At 47.4% G+C, this 27,314-nt stretch overlaps 1 protein-coding gene across 3 annotated transcripts in view; it reads right to left on the minus strand.

The window, feature by feature from the left end:
• The window catches only part of CCDC57 (coiled-coil domain containing 57), a 289,296-nt gene that overhangs the window by 122,797 nt on the left and 139,185 nt on the right, over positions 1–27,314 (minus strand). The gene's annotated exons all lie outside the window — the stretch shown is intronic.

A 27,314-nucleotide genomic window follows, 5' to 3' on the forward strand; every position in this document is an offset into this window, starting at 1 on the left:
AAATGTCTACGTACATTAATCAGTATCACACCAATATTAGGTATGTAATGTATGTAAGAGCCTAGCACACTGGCTTATATATTAGGCTTCAGGCTTGCACTTTCCCATACAGTTCTCTCTTATGCTATGCAACCTCCAATCCTATAGTGTGAGTTACACTATCCATACAGTATTCCACCATGCACACTTGCTACTATGAGGTTTAATTCCCATTATAAACTTTGCATATGTGTACTGATTGTTTTTTTTTTTCAATGTCAGAATTTTATAGCTCTATGTTAGCTCTATGTTATTCAGGTGTTTTAACAGTTATGTAGTTCATCTACCACTTCCTGTCACACTGGGCTGATTGAGGTTCCAATGAGTGGGCATCAGCTGAGGGAGCGGATGTCTCAGCGCAAAGAAAACGAGGAGGCTAAACGTAGTTCCTTCTCATAAAACTTGGAGCTTTAGGAGTGGACAAGAAGAGAGTAGTAAACTGAAGACTGCAGAGCAACTACTTGGTAACGTGGTAGAAGAACTCTCCGGAATGAAGACTTGAGTGTATGCTTGGTAAACGAGGCTGAAGAGCACTGTTCCTGACTCAGGGTTCCCTCAATGACCCCAGGGTTCCTGAGGGCGCCGTCAGACCCACCGCAGCCTCACCTCAAGCTGCAGCAGTCCTCTGCCGCTGCGGCCAGGCCACCCAACGGACAGGCAGCCCTCGGACCCCAGCGCCGGAGGTAAGACCCCCGGACCCTGACACCTCAGATAACATGACTGAACATGAATATCCACATATCAGGTTAAACATCCTTTCCTACTACAGTTAATTACAGTAACAGATGACATACAGCTAACAGTGCACTGACAGACTGTAGGAACTATTTGGTGGGACAAGAATGGAGAAGTGGATACATTGCCCATAGCAACAATGAGCTTTGAGGTAGCATTTATCAAATATATTTTATAAAATGATAGGTAGAAGTGGATTGGTTGCTATGGTCAACTTCTCCACTGTATAGAAGAGATGCGGTTATGTGTCCATCACAATACAGATGCCGGGATCCTGCATGCTCAATATCCTGCCAGTCGGCATGCCAACCAACAGGGACTATCGCCAACAGGGAATATTCCCACCGAGCCCACTGTGTGGCGAGCGCAGCGAGCCAGCAAGGAGCTTCATTGTGCTCGAGAATCCACCCATGATGTGACAGAAGCTAAATAGTGCGGTTGATACTGACCAATAGAAGCTCTCTGGATCTCGCTTTTATCAAGAAATCGTTCAGGTAAGGAACAATGTTGACCCCCTGGACTCGGAGCTGGAACATCATTTCCGCCATCACCTTTGTGAAGACCCTCGCAGCTGTGGACAGCCCGAAGGGCAAAGCCTATAACTGGTAGTGGTCGTTCAGCAGGGCAAACCGCAGATCAGCCTGGTGAGGTGGCCAAATCGGGATATGGAGATAAGCGTCCTTTATATCCAGCGAAACCAGGACCCTTGTTGTTCCAGACCTGAAATCACTGCTCGCAAGGATTCCAACTTGAACTTGAAGACCTTTAGGTTAGAGATGAGCGGGTTCGGTCTCTGAGAACCGACCCCCCCCCCCCACCCCGAACTTCACTTCATGTCACGAGCCCGGATCAGAGCCTGGCTCGGGACTTCCCGTCAAACTCGGAAACAAGAACAAGGCAAAATGTCATCATCCCGCTGTCGGATTCTCGCGGGTTTTGGATTCCATATAAGGAGCCGCACGTCGCCGCCATTTTCACTCCAGTCCTGGAGAGTGTAGCGAGAGGACGTGTCTCTCTCCTTAGTGTCTGTCTGTGCAGGAAAGTGGTGTGGCGACATGCTCTGTCTTATGTGTCATTCCAGTGCTGTGTTGTGCTGCATCAGTCCAGTGGTGGTGTCTTGTGCTGCATCAGTCCAGTCACAGTGGTGGTGTCCTCTGCTGCCATATGTCCAGTGCTGCTGTATAAGTCCCCTTCCATTGCAGTGGTGCTGTGTTGTCCTGAATCAGTCCAGTGGTGGTGTCCCTGTGCTGCCCTAAGCCCAGTTGTACTGCCGTTTAAGTCCAGTCCAGTGGTATTGCAGTATAAGTCCAGTGGTACTGCCGTATAAGTCCAGTCCAGTGGTACTGCCGTATAAGTCCAGTGGTATTACTGCCGTATAAGTCCAGTGGTATTACTGCCGTATAAGTCCAGTGGTATTACTGCCGTATAAGTCCAGTGGTATTACTGCCGTATAAGTCCAGTGGTATTACTGCCGTATAAGTTCAGTGGTATCACTGCCGTATAAGTCCAGTGGTATTGCCGTATAAGTCTAGTGGTACTGCCGTATAAGTCTAGTGGTACTGCCGTATAAGTCTAGTGGTACTGCCGTATAAGTCCAGTGATATTACTGCCGTATAAGTCCAGTCCAGTGGTATTACTGCCATATAAGACCAGTGGTACTGCCGTATAAGTCCAGTGGTACTGCCGTATATGTCCAGTCCACTTGTACTGCCGTATAAATTCAGTGGTATAACTGCAGTATAAGTCCAGTGGTACAGCTGTATAAGTCCAGTGGTGCTGTCCTGTACTGTATATTATTTACTCCAAATAAAGGGGTTATTAATATTTAATCCAAACAATATTTACAGGGTTTGCCCTGGGTGGTTTAGGCGTACACTCTTCTGTGCCGCATATTGTCCCTCATTCCGAGTTGTTCGCTCGCTAGCTGCTTTTAGCAGCAGTGCAAACGCTAAGCCGCCACCCTCTGGGAGTGTATCTTATCTTAGCAGAAGTGCGAACGAAAGGATCGCAGCGCTGCTACAAAAAAAGATTGTGCAGTTTCAGAGTAGCTCCAGACCTACTCCTACCTTGCGATCACTTCAGACTATTTAGTTCCTGTTTTGACGTCACAAACACGCCTTGCGTTCGGCCAACCACTCCCCCGTTTCCCCAGCCACTCCTGCATTTTTATCTGGCATGCCTGCGTTTTTCAGCACACTCCCCGAAAACGGTCAGTTACCACCCAGAAACACCCACTTCCTGTCAATCACTCAACAATCAGCAGTGCGATTGAAAAGCGTCGCTAGACCTTGTGTAAAACTGCATCGGCTTTTGTGAAAGTACGTCGCGCGTGCGCACTGCGCATCATACGCATGCGCAGAAGTGACAATTTTTTGCCTGATCGCTGCATTGCGAACGAAAGCAGCTAGCGATCAACTCGGAATGACCCCCATTGTTATATAATTCCGTCCAAATAAAAGGGTTATTATTATCCAAATTATTTTTACAGGCTTTGCTGTGTGTGTGTGGTTTAGGGGTACACTCTCCTGTGCCACCAATATTGTGCGTGTATTACATCTGGGCAAATTCCAGCACATCCCATGTTTTACACATACAATTAATTTGGCGGTGCAGAATTGTTTGAGAAATGACAGGGGCGTGCAGGAGATGCTGTCGTGGCCCAAAAAATTGCAGGCCACTTTCGACATTCAGCCACTGCGTGCCACTCCTAGATGGGCCAGGTGTTTGTGTGTCGCTTAGCTTAGCCATCCAGCGACCTTGGTGTACCTTTTTTCTTTGCATCATGTGCTGTTTGGGGCCTAGTTTTTGAAAAGTGCCATTCTGTCTGTCACTGCAGTGCCACTCCTAGATGGGCCAGGTGTTTGTGCAGCACACTTGTGACGCTTAGCTTAGTCATACAGCTACCTCTGTCAACCTCATTTTCTTCTTTGCATGATGTGCTGTTTGGGGCCTAGTTTTTGAAAAGTGCCATCCTGTCTGCCACTGCAGTGCCACTCCTAGATGGGCCAGGTGTTTGTGCCACCCACTTGTGTCGCTTAGCAAAGTCATCCAGCTACCTCGATGCAACCTTTTGGCCTAAAAACAATATTGTTAGGTGTGAGGTGTTCAGAATAGACTGGAAATGAGTGGAAATGAATGTTATTGAGGTTAATAATACCATAGGATCAAAATTACCCCCAAATTCTGTGATTTTAGATGTTTTTTTTATTATTATTTTTTAAATCATCCAGATCCAAAACCAAAACCCGAAAGGGTGGTTTTGGCAAAATTAATCCAGACCCAAAACACGAGCGAGGATCCAGATACAAAACCAAAACACAGAAAGTGCCCGCCGCACATCTTTACTTTAGGTAAGGATTCAAGGATTTTAGATTCAAAATGGGCTTTACCGAACCGTCCGGTTTTGGAACCACAAACAGGGTGGTTGTAGCAGTGGCACAGGAACAGTGACTTGGGACTGGACCATCTTCTGGATGGCCTGTTGCAGTGTAACTCGAGTATCCTGCAAAGCTGGTAAGCCTGATTTGAAAAATCGGTGGGGAGGAGCACTGTCGATCTCCAGCTTTTAGTCCTGAGAAATGAGCTCTCTTACCCAGGTATCCTAGCAGGAGCTGTCCCAGACGCGGCTGAAGTGACGCAACCAAACTCCCACCTCGAGATCCTCTCGGGGTGGGGGGGGGTGCACCGTCATGCTGAGGTCTTGGAGGAAGCTGAACCGGTGCCCTGGTTCCTGGGAACCCGCAGCCGCTGGTTTTCTAAGCTTACCTCTGGTGCATCGTGCAGCGTTGGAAGCGCCTCTGGAACAAAACTTAGCAGTCTGAAAGGACTGAGTAGATGGCCCCGGGTAGGAGCGACTAGCCGGCGGGCCCCAGGGGGGGAAAAGGTGGATTTTCCTGCAGTAGCTTTTGAAGTCCATGTATCCAACTCAACCCCGAAGAGCCACTCCCCTGAGAAAGGGAGAGCCTCTGCACTGCGCTTGGAATCTGCATCTGCTATCCACTGGCGCAGCCACAGAGCAGTAGTCCTAGCTTTGATAGCGCCTATCTCTTTAACAGAGTCGCACAGGACTCGTGCCGTGTCCTGAATGTGCTTGAACAGAGTAACCATACTTACCAGAGACATATCCCCTGCAAGGCCTTCCTGAATCTGGCCCGCCCAGGTGTGAATGGCATGTGTCATCCAGCAACCCACTAGCACAGGTCTTTGTGATACAACAGCTGCTGTGTAAATGGACTTGAGCGTAGTCTCAATCTTTCTATCCCCAGAGTCCTTCAGGGACCGGTAACACCACTTTTTTAGAGAGACGGGAGACAGAGATATCTGCCGAAGGGGGTCTTCCCAGTTTTTCCTGCCTTCTGGAGAAAATGGGAAAGTGTTAAGAAAGCGATTAGTCATCTGGAATGTTTTTGTCAGGATTTTCCCAGGCTAACTTAAACAAGTCATCTAATCCCTTAGAATCAGGGAAAGTGACGCTAGCCTTTTTCTGTGCTGCGAAGAACGACTGCTGTGCTGCATTGTCTTCCAGTGGGATTTTTAATACATCCCTGACAGCAATTATGAGGGTCTCAATCCCCTGTTCAGGAGATGAATCCTCAGTCATAGGATCCAGTTCCTCGCCCTCCTCCTGTCTTTCTTCATCAGATTCTGAGAATAAATCAGAGAGCCCACGCTTATGCGGCCCTGACCTAGGGAGGGGGGTCTATCTGTCATCTACCCTTGCTGCCAGGTCTGCTACAGCCTGCTGCAGCTGCTTTGTCTTTTGACTATTTGCAGTGAGCTGACGACATGTCTGTCATCATGGTTTTTATAGCACCTAGCCAGGATGGCTCCAGGAACTCCCCCCAGCGTCCTCACTAACCTGGGAGGACTGACTGCATTGTTCACATGAGAGAGAACCAGCTACTGAGGGAGAGAATCTGGTATGACATACAGTGCATAATTGGTGTTTTACCATGGTTAAAATATAACACTCACAAACATATACAGACAAGTACAGATATAGACAACAAGCCTGCCCAAACTGTATGTGAGGAAGAGACCCAGAGAGAGAGAGAGAGAGAGAGAGAGAGAGACCAGCACACCCAAGCCTAGCAGACTCAGTAAGACTGCAGGCTGCCTGTAACACGGTGTAACACCGGAGTCATGTCCTTGTTTTGGACTCTATAGCATTATACACTGCTCAAAAAAATAAAGGGAACACTAAAATAACACATCCTAGATCTGAATGAATGAAATATTCTTATTAAATACTTTGTTCTTTACATAGTTGAATGTGCTGACAACAAAATCACTTAAAAATTATCAATGGAAATCAAATTTATTAACCCATGGAGGTCTGGATTTGGAGTCACCCTCAAAATTAAAGTGGAAAAACACACTACAGGCTGATCCAACTTTGATGTAATGTCCTTAAAACAAGTCAAAATGAGGCTCAGTAGTGTGTGTGGCCTCCACGTGCCTGTATGACCTCCTTACAAACCCACACAAGTGGCTCAGGTAGTGCAGCTCATCCAGGATGGCACATCAATGCCTAGAAAAAGCCTAGAAAAAGCTGTATGCGAAATGCGCGCATCGGCACTCACTTTTGCTCCGATGCTCTTACATTGATGAATGTTATATTGTGTGTACCCGTGGTTGTCAGATTGCTGCACGGTGATCATGGGAATACCCCGTGGATCGGACAAATGCTGATCAATTAAGAAACCGTTGCAAGCTCTGACTTCCATGTTAACCAGTAAAATCATTACTAGCATCAATATATGAATTATATGTTTCAAACCAGTGGCAACTAGTACTGCACGGTCCATACGGGAATGCCCGCTGATCAGACTAATGTCGAGTAATTACAGGCTGATGCAGTATTAATATTTAGTTCATTTGTTAATTATAGTGTGTACCCGCGGTTGTCAGATGGCTGCATGGTGATCACGGAAATACCCCGTGGATCGGATAAAGGCTGATCAATTAGAAACCATTGCAAGCTCTGACTTCTAGGTTAATGGTTACTTTAACCAGTAAAATCTTTGTCAGTAGCAGTATGTGAATTATATATTCTGAACTATTGGCAATCAGCATTGTACGGCTAATACGGGAATGCCCGCTGATCAGACTAGTGCCGAGTAACTACATGCTGATGCAGTATCAATATTTTAATTATTTGCATACTGTAGCACTCTCCTTTAGAGGAGCATTGTGTCCTGTCTATTGTCATTCGAACCAGTAATATCCTCATTAGCAGCAGAATGTTAACCACATGTTCTAATTGTTGGCAATCAGCACTGCACGGCTATTACGGGAATGCCCGCTGATCAGACTAGTGCCGAGTAACTACATGCCGATGCAGTACCAACATTCTATTTATTTGCAAACCGTAGCACTCTCTTTTAGAGGAGCATTGTGTTCTGTCCATTGGTACTTGAACCAATAATACCCTCATTAGTAGCAGCATGTTAATTACATGTTCCAACTGGTGGTAATCAGTACTGCACGGCTAATACGGGAATATCCACTGATCAATTTTAACAATCATTTGCTGCTGTAGTACCATTATCTAGTTTATTCACAAACTATAGCACTCCCCTCAGTATTAACGGGTATCCTGAATCACCGCTGATAGGACAAACGCTGGTGCAATTGTGGCAACACAGTTTTACACATAGTAAAGTGTGCCTAAACCCATTTTATTTTGCAATAAAGTTGTCCAGTATCGACTCAAACCAGAAGACTATCATATAGTTCATATAGGGATATCAGATAATTGGAGTTCTAATTAATTTCAGCGGGTACGGCATAGGTACTGTCCCATCTGTACCAATATACAGCGTTATCACTCACAGCATCCCATACCTTGGATGTTTTGAAGGTTAATTTATTAATTTATGACATATTAACCAACATCTTCACTAGCAGCATGTGAATTACATACTCTAACTGATGTTAACGAGTACAGCACGGCCAGTATGGTAATATCTATCGATCGTATAAATGCTGAGTAATTTCATGCTGATGTAGTGCCAATAATCAGGTTATTTATAAACCTTAGCACTCTCTTGAACAGCAGTTTGTATTTTGAATTAAGCAGGGACTGAGAAGTATAGTACTACCGAGACAGGAATCACAGTTAATAGGACAAATGCTGATACAATCACTGGAGTACAGTTATAATCACACCATTAATAAAGTCGTGCCAAATTCATTCCATCTCACAACAAAATTGATTTGTATTGTGTTAGGATATATGACCACCACAGGGTCAATATAGGAATATTGGATACTCACCTCTTACAGAAGGGGGAAGCGTGATATCATCACAGTGCGGCTGCCTCTATGTCGTTTAAGTACAGTCGCATCAATACACTATATTAAGTCAACTTTCAGAACTGCAGTTCACCTATGTAGGGGGCAATTGATAGCTAGACAAGCTGCATAACTGCAATTTATTCTAATTATGATCCAATAGTTGGATATTTTATCTTATTGTGACTGGTGAAGAGTGTACAAACTGGCAGTGCACAACATTTATTAATTGATAGAAGAATATCAGATAGCCACAGTTTTTTGGAACATAAGAGAAACAATAGTGTTTATTTGTCCAGAAGGACACTTTTTTGGATGTACACACATTAATACATCAATATATATATAATAGCCAATGCAATCATCGGAGCAGATGAATTTTTAATCTTTTTCACTTTTCTATCTCAGAGCACATTCTTGAATCTCTATATATCTTTTTACCTCTATATTTCGCATGTTGACCCAATATGGGTCTTTTTATTAATAAATAACAAATAAAAGTTATATTTTATTACATTACACAGTGCACCTAACCAGTACAACCCCATTCTCTCTCCCTTTTTGTACTATATGTCAGTTTGGTTGTCCTAGGTAGCACCCCCAGGAGATATGCATGAGGAATTCCGCATGATACATATTGGGGTATCAAAGTGAGGTTCTTTCCCTCACTGTAGTCAAGTTACCGGATATTTGAGAGTGCAGATTCTTTCTTTAGTTCTTGTTGTCTGATTTTTATACTGGCAATGTATCCTATGTGGTGTAAAATGAGGTATGAATACCTGTTTTCACCATCGCTGGCCAGTGTACACAGGGGGGCTATAGCGAACCCTCTAGGAAGTGTCCGTATGCCACCCCTGCACTTGTGCTACACCGATAACCAGGGGACCCCCCTAGCGGGGCTCCCGGTGTGTACTCACCACTCTTCCGACCTTCAGGCTACAGTTAGGGGTGTGCGGCGTGCTGCGATTGCGACCGCTAAGGCGCAGTGATCCGCTGTACAACAACCTCTCAGGACGGTGGTCCTGCAGCGGAGAAGCGGCTCTGATGCCTTAAGATGCCGGTGACCGCCCACCGCCCCCCCAACTCCCATGGTGCAGGTATGCTGTTGCCCAAACAGCATACCGAAAATAAGAAAGTTAAAAGTGTAAAGTTAAAAGTCTCCTGAGAGCACATTTTTCTTAACTGGCTGTAGGAGGGGGCATAGAGGGGAGGAGCCAGCACACCCAGTGGAAGAAATTTAAAGTACACAAGCTCCTTTGGTCCCCATCTATACCCCATCGTACTAAGTGATCCCCAGTATGCCTTATGGATGCTAGAGAAAAAGGAAAAAGGTGGTGGCATGACGAAGTGAGGGGAAACAGGATTATCCCTCTTATCAGGCAGGTAGGGGGCAGGGGGTGATGCATCCGGTTGTTCCACTTGCCCACTCATGGCTGATGCCAAAGACTCCTCTGTCCCTCTTATGCGATGTGCATGCCCAGTGTGTTGGCACATTGGCCACAAACAGTATACTGGAAAGAAGGAGGCAGGCACAGTCTGCGGAGGAGCTGGACAGGAGGGCATTTATATCTAGAGCCTGCACAGTGGGTAGTGTCTATAGGTTTAGCAATATCTGAATTAGTCCTGAGAGGCAGGAGGTATGCCATGCTACACTATGGGCCTGACTCAGATTTGTACACAGCTGCGAGTATTTACACAGCGGCTGTGGGAAGATACGATATGCTGCAGCTGCCTGGATTTGTGCAGAGACGCCCACCGAAGGATTTGTGAGTCCCTGCGGCTGCGTACACACATGCGGTCACAGATCAGTCGGCTAATGAACTTCTAAGCAGGACTATAGCTGCACAGCTGCACTGCAGAAGACAGACGCCGGAGCCATTGCAGTTGTGCACAGGATCGCAGTCACAGGCGTTTTTACCACCTCTCCCGAAACCACCTACTGTCACTTTACAAATAAATCCTCTATGTGACCGCCATCACAAGACCATCACTGCTATGCACAGTGCGACCTTGCCGCATGCACAGTTGGCCAATAAATGCTCAATAAATGGGTTTGTGTACAAGTTGGAATCAGGCCCTGAGTCTCACTGGTGACGTGGGCCATGCAGACACTGAATCTTCCCTTTATGACCAATCCTGGCTGTTAATGATTACAGAATGGTCAGTCAGCAGAAAGTAAATACATTCAAATGAGGAGTCTAGTGTCTTTAGTACATTGCGGACATAAGTTCTGTGTCTGACAATGCTGCAGCCCTGATATCCACTTTAAAGTGTCTGGATTCCCAAAACCTAGTTACAAGTTTCTAATAAAACATAATGAATACTACACTGGCTAGCACAGAATCAGTTACTATATTGATGTGCACACACCTCAATGTTCCAAGTCGGTCTCCAGAAAGTACGATTTGGTCCCTGTAAAACCTTCTAGTTGTTTTGACGTTTTTGACATGAGGGGGCATATGTAATAGGGTTCGAGTTCACCGGAGGTGCGGGATGCCGGCCGATCTCAGACCTTTTTTTAAAGGAACAATCATTTACAAGGCAAAATCATGCCTTGTAAATAATTTCCTGTTTAAAAAATCGTGCGAGATTAGCCGGCATCCCGCACCTCTGGCATACTCGGACCCTATTACATATGTCCCTGAGATCTGAGGTGGCTTCCTCAGGTTAATTAACAAGTATCTGAAACGTAAAACAAGATGCACTACATTGAATTGAATGGTTTGGACAGTTCACTCACTCATATTCTATATAAATGTTATATTTTCCCCCCTAAACTATTTGACCGTCCCTATATTTCTATTTTTTTTTATTTTATTTTTTAGAATCCTTCAATATTTTAAGGGGTCAATGCAATTGTGGGTGACACCCACAATATGCAGTTGTGATGGGGTTGGGACAGACAACACTGAATTTAATGCATCCCAAATTTGCATAGGGGTGCGTAATATGTGATCTCAGGGGGTGAATGCTAGATCATGGGCATCATGGCTAATTACCTGAGCCTTTAGTGATTATATGTAGTTTATTTGTGGTGTAATCTGGTAGGTGTAAAGCTTTACTGACTACCTGCTACTCACAGATACATTGCTGAACTTTGGAGGTGAAGGATGGGTGCTGAGCTGAGTCTTTGCCCTAGGATACAGAAAGCCAAGCGTCACTCATGATGAACGCTGCTAGGAGAGAAGCTCCCAGCATTCCATTCCCATAACGGGAGGTCACATCTGCTGGCAGCTCCTCTGTGGGGCTCTCCACTGTTGCTCACAAAATTAATTCAGAATTGCTTTGGTTATGGACGGATATAATACGGTGTAATAACTGTGGTGGAAGATGAGGGTGAAATGAGGAGATGTGAAAATCATGAACAGACTTGACAATGTAAATGCATTAAAATGATAGGCGGCAATAAGTATGCCCTTGAGCAGAGTTTGGTATTAAGGCTCTTGTAAAGCTCTGCGGACAGAGGCATCTTAGGGCTTGTGACTGCCAAAACACGCCATATTTCTTATCCTTTCTGAACCTGAACATGTCCCCAATAATATCATGTCCCACCCCTAGTAACACCACATATATCCATTACCATTGGGCCATATACTGTACTGGGAAGGTATGATCATTATTAGATAAGACTGAAGTGAGAGCTCTGGGAGATAAAACAAAAATGGAGGAGAAGAGAAAGAAAGAAACACAAAACATCTACTGAGGTTTCCAAGCAGACCTTTTAAGCCTCATCATCATTGAAACTAGTCATAAACTACTCTCTCTTATTCACATCCTGATTCACATAGTGATCACAAGACCAATATGAATAAACTATTTATATTGGATTATATGATTGATATTGGAAGGAGAGTTTCATGTCAACAGAGTGTTGGATACCAACAAAAATGAGATTTATGGTAAGAACTTACCGCTGTTAAATCTCTTTCTGCGAGGTACACTGGGCTCCACATTGCATAACATCAGGGTGTAGAGTAGAATCTTGATCCGAGGCACCAACAGGCTCAAAGCTTTAGACTGTTCCCAAGATGCACTGCGCCGCCTCCTCTATAACCCCGCCTCCATGCCAGTGAGCTCAGTTTAGTTAACCAGCCCAATGCAGTAGCAGGTACCAGAGACGACAACCGCTCGTAGCCAATTACACCACACGCTCACCGCAGGAGAGGGTGTCACCGGCTATGCCAATACCAACCCAAAAAAGCTAAGTGCGTCAGGGTGGGCGCCTTGTGGAGCCCAGTGTACCTCGCAGAAAGAGATTTAACAACGGGAAGTTCTTACCATAAATCTTGTTTTCTGCTGCGGGGTACACTGGGTTCCACAAGGAATAACATCGGGGATGTCCTAAAGCAGTTCCTTATGGGAGGGGACGCACTGTTGCGGGCACAAGAACCCGGCGTCCAAAGGAAGCATCCTGGGAAGCGGAAGTATCAAAGGCATAGAACCTAATAAATGTGTTCCTCGAGGACCACGTAGCCGCCTTGCACAATTGTTCAAGGGTCGCACCACGGTGGGCCGCCCAAGAAGGTCCAACCGATCGAGTAGCATGGGCTTTGATGGTAGCAGGAACCGGACGACCGGCCTGTACACAAGCATGTGCAATCACCATTCTAATCCATCTGGCCAATGTCTGCTTAGAAGCAGGCCAGCCACGTTTGTGAAAACCAAACAACACAAACAGAGAATTGGATTTCCTAACGGAAGAAGTTCTCTTCACATAGATACGGACCACATCCAAAGACAGCTCTTTGGAAGACAACTCAGGAGAATTAAAGGCAAGAACCACACTCTCCTGGTTAAGGTGGAAAGAAGACACCACCTTGGGTAAATAACCTGGGCGTGTCCGAAGAACCGCCCGGTCACAGTGAAAAATCAAATAGAGGGACTTATAGGATAAGGCACCCAAGTCCAAAACCCTGCTAGCTGAAGCAATAGCCAGCAAAAACAACACCTTAAGGGAAAGCCACTTAAGGTCAGCAGAGGTAAGAGGCTCAAACGGAGACTCTTGTAGAGCCTCCAAAACCACCGACAGATCCCAAGGGGCCACAGGTGGCACATAAGGAGGCTGAATCCTCAGCACACCATGAGTGAATGTATGAACATCAGGTAGGGTAGCGATCTTTCTCTGAAATCAAACAGACAAGGCCAAAATGTGAACCTTGAGGGATGCCAGACGCAGGCCTAAATCCAGGCCTTGTTGTAGAAAAGCTAATAGTTTGGCCGTACTAAACTTGAAAACGTCATGATTGTGAGACGCACACCAAGTAAAGTAAGCATTCCAGGCCCTATGGTAGATCCAAGAAGAAGCCGGCTTACGGGCCTTCAACATAGTTTGAACGACCGCCTAAGAAAAACCCTTGGCCCTCAGGACGGAAGCTTCAAGAGCCATGCCGTCAAAGCCAGATGGACCAAATCCTGGTAAACACAAGGGCCCTGAACGAGGAGGTCTGGTCGTTGTGGAAGTAGAAGGGAACGATCCAACGAGAGGCCCTGTAGATTGGAGAACCAGTGCCGCCTGGGCCACGCTGGAGCGACTAGAAGTAGGTTTCCTCCTTCTTGCTTGAACTTCCGTATCACTCTGGGCAGTAGTGACGCCGGAGGGAACACATACGGCAGCCGAAAGTTCCACGGGATTGACAGAGCATCCACGAACGCTGCTTGAGGATCCCTTGTCCTTGCTCCGAAGACCGGAACCTTGTGTTTGTGTCGAGACGCCAGCAGGTCCACATCTGGGAGTCCCCACTTGTCCACGAGAAGTTGAAACACCTCCGGATGTAGGCTCCATTCTCCGACGTGCACGTCCTGACGACTTAGATAGTCCGCCTCCCAGTTCAGAATGCCGGAATGAACAGTGCTGATATGGCCGGCAGATGGCGTTCTGCCCACTGAAGAATCCTTGATACTTCCCTCATTGCCATGCGGTTTCGAGTGCCGCCCTGATGATTGATGTACGCCACCGTGGTGGCGTTGTCCGATCGTACTTGAACAGGTCTGTTCTGTATCAGATGCTGGGCCATTGTCAACGCATTGAACCCTGCCCGCAGTTCCAGAATGTTTATCGGGAGTAGAGACTCCTCCTCGGTCCACCGACCCTGGAGTGAGTGTTGTTCCAACACCGCGCCCCAACCTCTCAGACTGGCATCCTTCCTCAGCAGGACCCAGTTGGATATCCAGAAGGGACGGCCCCTGCTCAATTGTTGGTCCTGAAGCCACCAACTCAGGGACAGATGGACCTCCAGAGATAGGGAAATCATGTGAGATCTGATATGGTGAGGCAGGCCGTCCCACTTGGACAGAATCAACTTCTGCAGAGGGCGAGAATGGAATTGAGCATACTCCACCATGTCGAAAGCCGACACCATGAAACCTAGCACTTGCATCGCAGAATGAATCGACACTTGCGGACGGGATAGGGAGCATCGGATTTTGTCCTGAAGCTTCAGGACTTTCTCCTGAGACAGGAACAACCGCTGGTTTTGTGTGTCCAATAACGCTCCCAGGTGTACCATGCTCCGAGCCGAAATCATGGAGGATTTCTTCCAGTTGATCAGCCATCCGTGGGCTTTCATGCACTGGATTGTCAAATCGAGATGACACAAGAGAAGTTCTGGGGAACTCGCCAGGATCAACAAATAGTCTAGGTATGGTAGTATCCTGACCCCTTCACGACGTAGCGTGGCCGTCATGACCACCATCACCTTGGTGAAGACTCGCGGAGCCATAGTCAAACCAAAAGGTAACGCCTGAAATTGGTAACGAAGGTTGCCCACTGCAAACCGCAGGTACCGCTGATGAGATACTGCAATAGGAATATGTAGGTAGGCATCCTGTATGTCCAGGGAGACCATATAGTCCCCAGGCTCCATGGCCAGAACAATACAGCGCAGTGTTTCCATACGGAACTTGGAAAGTCGCACATGCTTGTTCAAGAACTTCAGATTGAGAATGGGCCGCGAGGACCCGTTCGGTTTCAGGACTAGAAACAGCCGTGAATAGAACCCCTCGCCCCTCTGAGTCAGAGGCACCTGTACCACCACTCCTGTGGACAGGAGGGAACGTACCACCGAGTGCAACGCGTTTGCTTTTGCCGGATCCAGAGGCACATCTGTTAGGCAAAATCGATATGGGGGGGCGATTCTTGAAGGGTATGGCGTAACCTCGAGCCACAACTTCCCTCACCCAGGTATCCGAAGTGGTCTTCAACCATTCCTGGGTAAACCCTAGAAGTCGGACCCCCACGTCATGCGGCCAGTTTATCAGTTTTTGAAGCTGGCTGACGGGCGGCCCAAGCACGCTTCGGCCATGGCTTGGCAGGCCTGGAAGTACGGGCTTGCTTCAGGTACGCCTGACCTTTTGTTTACCTGGAGTACGAAAGGGCCGAGGGAAAGTACTTTTAGCCTTCTACGTGGAAGGAGCCGTACTAGGTAGGCAGGCTGTTTTAGCAGTAGCCAGGTCAGCCACAATCTTATTGAGGTCTTCTCCAAAGAGAATGTCTCCCTTGAAAGGAAGTACCTCCAGGGTTTTTCTGGAATCCAAATCCACCGACCAGGATCTCAACCAAAGGATACATCTGGCCAAAACGGACGCAGTAGCAGCTTTGGCCGTGAGCACCCCGGCATCGGAGGCCGCCTCCTTAAGGTACAGAGAAGCCGTGGCAATATACGAGAGACATTGTCGAGCCTGCTAAGAAACATCAGAAGGCAGTTCTGCCTCGAGTTCCTGAGCCCACGCCTAAACAGCTTCAGCAGTCCAAGTAACTGCAATAGTTGGCCTTTGAACAGCCCCAGAAAGGGTATAAATCATTTTTAAACAGCCCTCCACCCGACGATCCGTCGGTTCCTTCAGAGAGGTGACGGTAGTTACTGGCAGGGCAGAGGAAACAACCATACGCGCACACGAGAATCAACAGGCGGAGGAGTTTCCCAATTTTTACACACCTCCGCAGAGAGAGGATAGCGAGCCAACAGTCTCTTATTTGGTGTAAACTTTGTCCCCGGATTTTCCTGCTTAACCACCTTCTTACGCTTAAACCTATCAGGTTTCTTGGAGACAATTTCAGGCTCAGAATCATCAGCCACCTGAAGAATGAGCCGTATCGCCTCAATCAAAACCGAGACATCCACGGACGACTTCCCCTCCCTATCTGAAACTTCAGCGTCAGTGTCAGTGTCCGAGGGGTCAGTATAAGCACCGTCCTCCTCGGAGGACGTGTCATTTAAGTCCGCGGATCGGGAGAAGGTAATGGACCTTTTAGAAGACGACTTGGTCTTATGCGGGCGAGAGTGACCCTTAGATTTGGACATGGATCGGTTCAAATGCTGTAACTGAGTGGAAAGCTGATCCGCCCATGGCGGGTTCACAGCGGGGACCATAATCTGTGATAGCGGCACAGGTGGTCCCACAGGGGGTGTCAATTTAGTTACAGGCGTGTTTAACGATGTGGAAAATGTAGCCCAAGGTGGATCTTGTGTTGCCCCGAGTGCTACCGACCCACTGGGGGGCAAGGAAGCCTCTGAACCTGAACTCTCAGCTGCTAAATTATCCTCCATGCCGTCAGTGGCATCACTACCACGCAGTGTGGGAGAGGCCCCAACGTCGTTGCCACGTGTAGCAGACATAACAATGCGCACAGTAAAGAGCAACCCGGTACAAAAATAGGATTTTGGTACTTACCAGGTAAATCCTTTTCTTTGAATCCATAGGGGGCACTGGAGTACTCTTGGGATATGGACGGTTCCACAGGAACTAGGCACTGAATAAATAAAAATTTGAGACTACTCCTCCCCTCCATATCCCAGAGTGCCTCAGTGTTTCTTACTGAGCCGAATAGGAGCTATAGAGGTTGACAATGGAGAATTACATATAACAAAACGGACAACAATAAAGTAGACACATAACGTTACTGACAACTAACAGTTGACACCAAACCCGATAGAACTTGCTAATTTGAACCAGTCGGTGAGAGTGTGTTACCATAAGATTCTCTGAACCTACCACAAACCAGGTATAACTGCTCTGGGTGGGCGTCCAGTGCCCCCTATGGATTCAAAGAAAAGGATTTACCTGGTAAGTACCAAAATCCTATTTTCTTTTTCATCCACTTGGGGTCACTGGAGTACTCTTGGGACGTACCAAAGTTTTCCCCGTGGGCGGGAGAGCTGTTTGGCACCTGTAACACTAGACGGCCAAAGCTAGATGCTGATGCCGCAAAAGTATCAAACTTGTAAAAGCGCACAAACATGTGCACTGAAGACCATGTAGCCGCACGGCAAAGCTGTGTCGTAGAAGCTCCAATACCAGATGCCCATGACGTTCCCACAGAACGTGTGGAATGAGCTGTTACTGATGTAGGTGGCTGTAACCTAGCATGAAGGTAAGCCTGACGTATGGTCAGTTTTATCCATCTGGATAAGGTCTGCTTAGAAGCTGGCCAACCCATCTTGGCCGCATCATAGAGGACAAACAATGTATCCGACTTACGAACTGTAGACGTTCGGGATACATAAACGCGTAGTGCACGTACCACATCCAAGGTTCCAGAATCTCCTGTTAACACAGGAACTACTATTGGTTGATTGATGTGAAAAGAGGACACTACTTTTGGTAGGGAGAAAAATAGTTTTCCAAGTGAGAAACTTAATTTCCACTTGTTGTAAGGGTTCGAAATAAAAAGACTGTAAGAAATCTAAAGCCAGATTCAAGTCCCATGGCGCAGTAGGTGGAGTGAATGGAGGCTGTACTCTGAGGACACCTTGCATAAAGGTGTGAACCGACGGCAATAGAGCCAATCTTCTTTGAAAATAAATTGACAACGCAGATATCTGCACTTTTAGTGTGGATAAACGCAGACCTCCATCTAACCCCATCTGTAGAAATAACAAAAGACGGGATAACTTGAAAGATGATGTCGGAAACTTCCGAGCTTCACACCAACCTATATAGGCACGCCAAATTCTGTAATAATGAGCTGCCGTAACCGGCTTCCTAGCTCGTAACATGGTTGGTATAACAGATTCTGGAATGCCCTCTCTTCTTAAGAGGGCTGTCTCAACAGCCACCCCGTCAAACGCAGCTGCGCTAAATCGGGGTAAAGGAACGGACCCTGTTGTAACAGGTCTGGACGTAGTGGGAGCGGCCAAGGATCGTCTGCGAGTAGACCGCGTTGATCCGAGAACCAAGCTCTCCGAGGCCAAAGAGGCGCCACTAGTATGACTGTGACGGACTCTCTTTTGATCCGTTTTAGCAACAGAGGGAGCAGCGGAAACGGTGGAAACAGATACACGAGACTGTATGGTCACGTGATTGTGAGAGGATCCACCGCCACTGCCTTTGGATCTCTCGTTCTGGACACGTACTGGGGCGTTTGATGATTGTGGCGAGATGCTATCAGGTCCACTTGCGGGTAACCCCACTTCTGGACCAGCATGTGAAACACTTCTGGATTTAATGCCCATTCTCCTGGATGAAAATCCCGACGGCTGAGATAATCCGCCTCCCAGTTGTCCACTCCCGGAATTAATACTGCCGACAATATCACTTGGTGATACTCGGCCCAATTGAGGATTCGAGCTACTTCCCGCATTGCCATACGGCTTTTCGTTCCTCCTTGTTTGTTGATGTATGCGACCACCGTCGCATTGTCTGACTGCACCTGAACCGCCTGAGCCTGCAGCATGTGCACTGCTTGTCGTAGTGCATTGTAAATTGCCCGGAGTTCCAGGACATTTATAAACAGCAATCTTTCGTGATCCGCCCAGAGACCCTGGAGCTGATAATTTTGAACTACAGCTCCCCAACCTCTGAGACTCGCGTCCGCCGTGAGAATTATCCAATTCTAGGCGCCGAACCGTTTCCCAGCGGTAAGATTCTGTACTTTGAGCCACCAGAGTAGAGACACACTGGCCCTTGGAGACAACCTCACCCTGCGGTGAATCTGCAGATGCGAGCCCGACCACTGTGCGAGCACATCCAGTTGAAAAGGACGTGAGTGAAGTCTTCCGAACTGAAGCGCTTTGAAAGCCGCCACCATTGTGCCTAATAGGCGAATGCACAAATGAACCGAGACTGTGCATGGCTTGAGCACTAATTGTACCAGATGACGAATGACCTGTACTTTCTGTTCGGGTAGGTAAATGCTTTGATTTACCGTATCGAGAATCATACCTAGGAATTGAAGTCGTTGAGACGGAATCATTCAGGAATTCGTGTAGACAATGGTAGGAAATCAGATTTCCCCCCCCACTTGGTCTGCGATCTATTCTCGTTTGGAACTCGACTCCGCCTGTTAGGAACGTAGCCAAAGTGGACGTTGTGCGCCACTAGCGAAGCTGAAAACGCAAGAACCAACTGCCAACGTCCACAGAAGCTGTAGGCAGCAAGAAGTGTAAGGTGGTCTTTGTTTAGGGCAAACCTGAACTGGAGTGCCCTGCCACTACAGCCTTGTTACCTCAAACCCTTACCAAAGCAGGGCGAAGCAACAGCCCTACTGCTGTGTAAGGTACACTACGATAGGTAGTTAAACGCCCAATAATTGCAATTGTCTCTCATTGGAAATTGTTTAGCCTTCGCTGAGAACCTGACGTACTGGCCTGGTGCTATGAGGGCTGGCAGCGAATCGACAGCAACAATCTAGCTGAAACAGTGAATTTTTCCTCTCAGGCAGTACATGCGCCCGCATTCCCCCCAAAGAGGACCGGTAAGGGTCTGTCTGTGCAGTCGCATTTGTCCGACACACTGTGTGACCGACTTTGCAGTGAAGCTGCTTGTTTGACTATGCATTAGACTTAGTGATCATGTACCCCGAACAGTAAGTACACCACGGAAGTAACGTGTGTATAAACCTGCATTACCATGCATGTGGTTACCAGCAATAGTGAATCTTCCTGTAGAGTCATGCTGTACAAAAACAATTAATAAATTAAATTCCTAACAACACCCCGCTTTTCCAGAGGCTGAGTGTTGTAGGGCAGCAACCTCCGGGAAAGAACCAGGAAGTAACGTTAAAAATGGTGTCCTACCATGGTTTTTTTTTTTTTAAAACACCTGTTAAACCAGGATCTGAACCAGTGTCCATGCAATCACAATGTTCACTGTGGGCGGGAAGCCTAACCACTTGGCTACAGAGCCACCTGTAAAAACAATGGCCCTCATTCCGAGTTGATCGCTCGCAAGGCGATTTTAGCAGAGTTACACACGCTAAGCCGCCGCCTACTGGGAGTGAATCTTAGCTTCTTAAAATTGCGACCGATGTATTCGCAATATTGCGATTACAAACTACTTAGCAGTTTCAGAGTAGCTTCAGACTTACTCGGCATCTGCGATCAGTTCAGTGCTTGTCGTTCCTGGTTTGACGTCACAAACACACCCAGCGTTCGCCCAGACACTCCCCCGTTTCTCCAGCCACTCCCGCGTTTTTTCCGGAAACGGTAGCGTTTTTATCCACACGCCCATTAAACGCCGTGTTTCCGCCCAGTAACACCCATTTCCTGTCAATCACACTACGATCGCCGGAGCGAAGAAAAAGCCGTGAGTAAAAATACTATCTTCATTGTAAAATTACTTGGCGCAGTCGCAGTGCGATTATTGCGCATGCGTACTAAGCGGAATTTCACTGCGATGCGATGAAAATTACCGAGCGAACGACTCGGAATGAGGGCCAATAAGCAAAGCTGCTGCAGGTGAGGCCTGAACTCACAATGTTTGCAGTGCTCAACAGATACTGTTTAATAAGCACTGTGTGCTGACCAATTGCGCCACTGTAGTCTTGCTTATTGCAAAATAGATTTTTTTAATGTCAGCATATTATATATATATATATATATATATATATATACATACATACATACAACAATGTACATTCACACATACTCAGACCTTTATAAATATATATATATATTTCATATATGCATACATACACACATACACATATATATTATATACCCATATACATATATCCAAATATATCCTGATTCGGAGGTATAATAATTCTTAGAAGTCTGAAACTAAATGTGACCTCTCACAGGCTTAAAAACCTGAGATGTCTGCTGCTTAACCGCAGCTTAGTTAATGGGCCCTATCTAGTGGCCGGCGCCGGGAGCGGGCTCTGGGGAGCTATCATGACTGTAAAACCTATGGTAGGTTTATATTGATAGTGTAAGCCCAAACTGAGCTAACCAGAATGTATCTTTTTAACAGTTTAAACTAGCATGCATTAGTATGCAATCTAGTTGGATCACCAGTTTCCTCCCAGATGGCAGAACAATATGCAACACTGCTTAGCTTCCAAGATCAGATGAGATTGGGCGTATCCAGTGTGGTGTGGCTGTAGATTAAAAATACCTACAGCACCTTGTATTCCCAGGTGGCTAACCAGGCCCAACACTGCTTAGCTTCCAAAATCAGATGAGATTGGGCGTATCCAGTGTGGTGTGGCTAAGTGAATTAAGCAAAGCTGCTGCAGGTGAGACCTGAACTCACAATGCTTGCAGTGCTCCACAGATACTGTTTTATAAGCACCATGTGCTGACCAATTGTATAACACATCTTACTTTACAACAGTGAACAAAGCCAGTATTTGGCTGACCACAGCCATGATTCAGATTTGCAGTCTTTAGGATAATATCATTATAAACAGTTATGATAAAAATAATAGTAAGAGAAGTGAGTGTAGATCCATGTAATACACTCTTACAGACATGTCAGGGAAAACTGCTTTTTAGTCTTTGCTGGTGTCTTACTCATTATGCAGACAGACAATACAAAATACAAAGACAGACAACTTGCGCGACTCAGTAAATAGCACTAAGGTGTCTCTATAAATATATATCTGGCCAAGTGCAGTGCTTGCCAGCAATATGCCTGATCCCAAATTCCCCTTAACACCCCTGCGCCTTCAATGGAGGAGAGATGTAATACAGGAAATTCTGGAAATACAACAAGAAAAACAACAGGAAGCATGGTTAAATATGTCCCCATGCTCACAGTATAACACAAAGTGCAGACTTATAATTATGTAAGCAGATTTAATAAACATCTTAAGTTGCATTCAAACCTGCACATATAACTTGTATCCTGTTTAACAAAGACTTAATAGCCTATTGTAATACATATGCAGCGCTGCTGTATTCTAGTAAACATACTTTCCCTTTTATCAACAAGAGTTGAACATGAGATTTTATCCAGTGACCCTGACATTTCTGTGTGCAGGGAACATCACTGTGGCAGCAAAGTTACTCACTAGGCCAGAGCTGGCCAAACCAGTCCTCGAGATCTACCAACAGTTCACATTTTGCTGGTGCACAGGTGTAGTAATTACTAATTAAGATGTGCTGCATTCATTCCTAACTGACAATTCTACAGATCTCCAGGAGGCCTGGAAAACATGAACTGTTGGTAGATCTCGAGGACCGGTTTGGCCAGCCCTGCACTAGGCTATGGAGCCTGCCTTTTACAACTAACTCTCATTTGTGTGCCCCCCCCCCCCCCCCCCCCCGTGCTCCGTGTACCGCTATCTATACACGGAGCCGGGCTATGGTGGAGAGGGAGCCGGAAGCGGCATCGAAGGCCGGGGAGCGCGCTGCATAGAGCCATGGAGCGGCCTATGCATAAATCAACGTGGCCGGCGCGGCTCAGAGCGGCGGGGAGGCAGCATAATCAGCGGCGCTGGAAGCGGCGGCGGGCGGCCACACACACAGTATCCCCACACAGCGGGGCGGCAGCGTGAGCTGACCGCCCTGTCCCAACATACCTGGACCCTGTGGTGAGGGCTATGACAGGGCTTCTTCTGTAAGCTCCGTCCAGCCTTTTCTGCAGGGAGTCCTGCACGTGGTGGTGAGGGAGCTCTTTCAGAGAGGCCCGACACCCACAGCTGCTTCAGCAGCTTCCACTATCCCGGACCCTCGCCTTTCTGGAAGGGGGGGAAGGGATGTGGAACATTGAAAAAAATCAAAAGAAATCCAATAATTGTGGACCAACTCCACAAGCCTTGTTGCTCTGCGAGCACCGAAAAAACACTGAGGTACTCTGGGATATGGAGGGGAGGAGTAGTCTCAAATTTTAATTTATTCAGTGCCTAGTTCCTGTGGAACCGTCCATATCCCAAGAGTACTCCAGTGACCCCTAGTGGATGAAAAAGAAAGATATTTATTATTTTGTAGCAGCACTGTATCTAGTAAGAACTCTCATAGAAACAGCCGAAGCTGGCACAGGCCGAGGGTTCAATAGGAACAGAACATATGGTGACTATAATTCACAAGTAAAAAATACTCCAGAAGCATATCTTGTGAAACAAACCTATATTACCAGAGAAAACCTGAAACACTTGGCCCCCACAGGTATAGTAATATAGGAATAGCACGCTGAGTGACATACCCTGCAGTAAGGCAACCACGCAGCAGCTACATGTACACACACGTATATAGTCACACACGTACCATGCAGAAATTATGTACCATAAACTGCACTGGACTAGCAATACAAAGAAATACTCCGTATGGCTATATGTGATAACAATAGATATAACAAACGCAGTAAACACTGGATGTATATCACAGGGTGTTTGTACCACACAACCCTGACAGTATGCACTCTTTCTTAACTAACACAGTCGCAGTGACAGGTAGAATACTCAAGTGTCCTGTAGGAAGCACAGCACTGGCAGTCAGGCGGTTCCACAGAGGAGGATTTGCCCCAGCAATCCTAGAAACAGCTCAGCTCAATCTATGATGGCCGCTGGTCAGGAGTGAGGGAGAGATATGCAGCTCCAGGGTGGGAACATTGCAGAAATGGCGCCCTGGGGCTGGGGGGAGGGGCTTCAGGTACAGTCTGCTCCCCCTGCTGGCATCCCCACCGGGCGTGCGGGCAGTAAATAAAACGGGGGTTGGGGGGGGGGGGTAATGGTACATCGTCCCCCCTGACCTGTGCCCATATATAACACCCTGGTGACTAGTGGAACATCAGCCCAGTAATCTGTGTCCACGCCAGCGCGCGCGCGGACCGCCTCCTACGGCCGTGCGGGATCGCGGTGCAAAGTGCGGCACAGAAGCCCCTTACCTCCCCCATGTCAGCGGCCCCGCGATCCGGGAGACGGCGGCGTGTGTGTGACTCACTTGACAGAGGAAGAAGCCGGCGCCTCAGCTGTAGTTACAGCGCCACTGGGGGTGATGGAGCTGCAGCAGTGACGTCGATCAGACACAGCCTGCTGCAGCCCTTTGTATAGTCCTCTTCTGTCTGTAAAATTTAAGCTAAGAATAGGCTGCCTGAAGCAGCCCCCTGTTAAGTGACCTGCTACTGCAGGCACCAACTACAAACTGAGCTCACTGGCATGGAGGCGGGGTTATAGAGGAGGCGGCACTGTGCATCTTGGGAACAGTCTAAAGCTTTTAGCCTGTTGGTGCCTCGGATCAAGATCCTACTCTACACCCCAATGTTATTCCTTGTGGAGCCCAGTGTACCCCGCAGCAGAAAATAGGATTTTAATACCTACCGGTAAATCCTTTTCTCCTAGTCCGTAGAGGATGCTGGGGACTCCAAAAGGACCATGGGGTATAGACGGGATCCGCAGGAGCTTGGGCACACTAAAAAGACTTTGACTGGGTGTGAACTGGCTCCTCCCTCTATGCCCCTCTTCCAGACCTCAGTTATAGGAACTGTGCCCAGGAGAGACGGACATTTCGAGGAAAGGATTTTTGTTAAACGAAGGGCGAAAAACATACCAGCCCACACCACAAACATACCGTACAACTGGAGTAGCATGAAACCAGATAACAGTATGAACTAACAACAGCAACAAGCTGAACATAACTGATACACAACCACTTGTAACCGAAAATAACTAGTATCAACCTAACTGCAAGGAATAGTCCGCACTGGGATAGGCGCCCAGCATCCTCTATGGACTAGGAGAAAAGGATTTACCGGTAGGTATTAAAATCCTATTTTCTCTTACGTCCTAGAGGATGCTGGGGACTCCAAAAGGACCATGGGGTCTATACCAAAGCTCCAGAATGGGCGGGACAGTGCGGACGACTCTGCAGCACCGATTGAGCAAACATGAGGTCCTCATCAGCCAGGGTATCAAACTTGTAAAACTTAGCAAAGGTGTTTGAACCCGACCACATAGTTGCTCGGCAAAGTTGAAGTGCCGAGACCCCTCGGGCAGCCGCCCAAGATGAGCCCACTTTCCTGGTAGAATGGGCCTTCACTGACTTCGGCAACAGTAGCCCAGCCGAAGAATAAGCTTGCTGAATCATATTACAAATCCAGCGTGCAATAGTTTGCTTAGAAGCAGAATTTCCAATCTTGTTGGAAGCATACAGGACAAACAAAGCCTCTGTTTTCCTGGTAAGAGCCGTCCTGGCGACGTAAATTTTCAAAGCTCTTACAACATCAAGAGACTTTGGAACCGCCACAGCATCTGTAGCCACAGGGACCACAATAGGTTGGTTAATGTGAAACGAAGAAACCACCTTCGGTAGAAATTGTTGACGAGTCCTCAATTCCGCTCTATCCGAATGAAAGATCAAATATGGACTCTTGTGAGACAAGGCCGCCAACTCTGACACTCGCCTGGCAGATGCCAGAGCCAAAAGCATGACCACTTTCCAAGTGAGAAACTTTAACTCAACCTTACGCAAAGGTTCAAACCAGTGAGACATAAGAAACTGCAACACCACTTCAAGATCCCACGGCGCCACGGGTGGCACAAATGGAGGATGGATATGCAGCACTCCCTTCACAAAAGTCTGATCCTCTGGAAGGACGGCCAATTCTTTTTGAAAGAAAATAGATAAAGCCGAAATCTGCACTTTGATGGAACCCAATTTCAGGCCTGCATCGACGCCTGCCTGCAAAAAATGGAGAAACCGACCAAAGTGAAACTCCTCCGCAGGAGCTGCTTTGGTTTCACACCACGAAACATACTTTCTCCAAATACGGTGATAATGTTTTGCCGTAACCTCCTTCCTAGCCTTAAGGAGAGTGGGGATGACCTCCCCGGGAATACCTTTTCGAGCTAAGATTTGGCGCTCAACTTCCACGCCGTCAATCGCAGCCGCTGTAAGTCCGGAAACACGCATGGTCCCTGCAGTAAGAGGTCCTCTCTCAGAAGAAGCGGCCAAGGATCTTCCACAAGCAATTCCCGAAGATCCGGATACCAGGCCCTGCGTGGCCAATCTGGAACGACGAGAATCGCCTGAACCCTTGTTCGTCGTATGATCCCCAGCACCTTTGGAATGAGAGGAAGAGGAGGGAACACATACACCGACTGAAACACCCACGGAGTCACCAAGGCGTCCACTGCACTGGCTTGGGGGTCCCGTGACCTGGAACAATACCTCGGAAGCTTCTTGTTGAGGCAAGACGCCATCATGTCTATCAGAGCAATTCCCCAACGCCTTGTCACTTCTGCAAATACCTCTTGATGAAGAGCCCACTCTCCCGGATGGAGATCGTGTCTGCTGAGGAAGTCTGCTTCCCAGTTGTCCACGCCCGGGAGGAAGACTGCTGACAGAGCGCTCACGTGCTGTTCCGCCCAGCGAAGGATTCTTGTGGCCTCCGCCATAGCCGCCCTGCTCCTTGTTCCGCCTTGGCGGTTTACGTACGCCACCGCTGTTATGTCGTCCGACTGGATCAGGACAGGACGACCCTGAAGAAGGCTCTTCGCTTGCAGCAGGCCGTTGTAAATGGCTCTTAACTCGAGAACATTTATGTGGAGACAAGACTCTTGGTTTGACCATTTTCCCTGGAAATTTCTTCCTTGCGTGACTGCGCCCCAGCCTCGGAGACTTGCATCTGTCGTCAGCAGGACCCAGTCCTGGATTCCGAATCGGCGTCCCTCTAGAAGGTGAGAGCTTTGCAGCCACCACAGGAGATAAATCCTGGCCCTGGAAGATAAACTTATTTTCCGGTGCATGTGCAGGTGAGACCCGGACCATTTGTTCAGCAGATCCCACTGAAACACCCGGGCATGAAACCTTCCAAATGGAATGGCTTCGTAGGCCGCAACCATCTTCCCTAGAACCCGAGTGCACTACTGAATCGACACACTTGTCGGCTTCAGAAGCTCCTTGACCATTGTCTGTATTTCCAGAGCTTTGTCTTCCGGAAGAAACATTCTCTGTAACTCTGTGTCTAGAATCATGCCCAGAAAGGGCAGCCGAGTGGCCGGGATCAACTGAGACTTCGGCAAATTTAGAACCCAACCGTGTTGTCGCAGAACCGACAGAGAAAGATCCACATTTCTTAACAAC

The sequence above is a fragment of the Pseudophryne corroboree genome, chromosome 3 (genome assembly GCF_028390025.1).
Source record: "Pseudophryne corroboree isolate aPseCor3 chromosome 3, aPseCor3.hap2, whole genome shotgun sequence".
NCBI lineage: Eukaryota > Metazoa > Chordata > Amphibia > Anura > Myobatrachidae > Pseudophryne > Pseudophryne corroboree.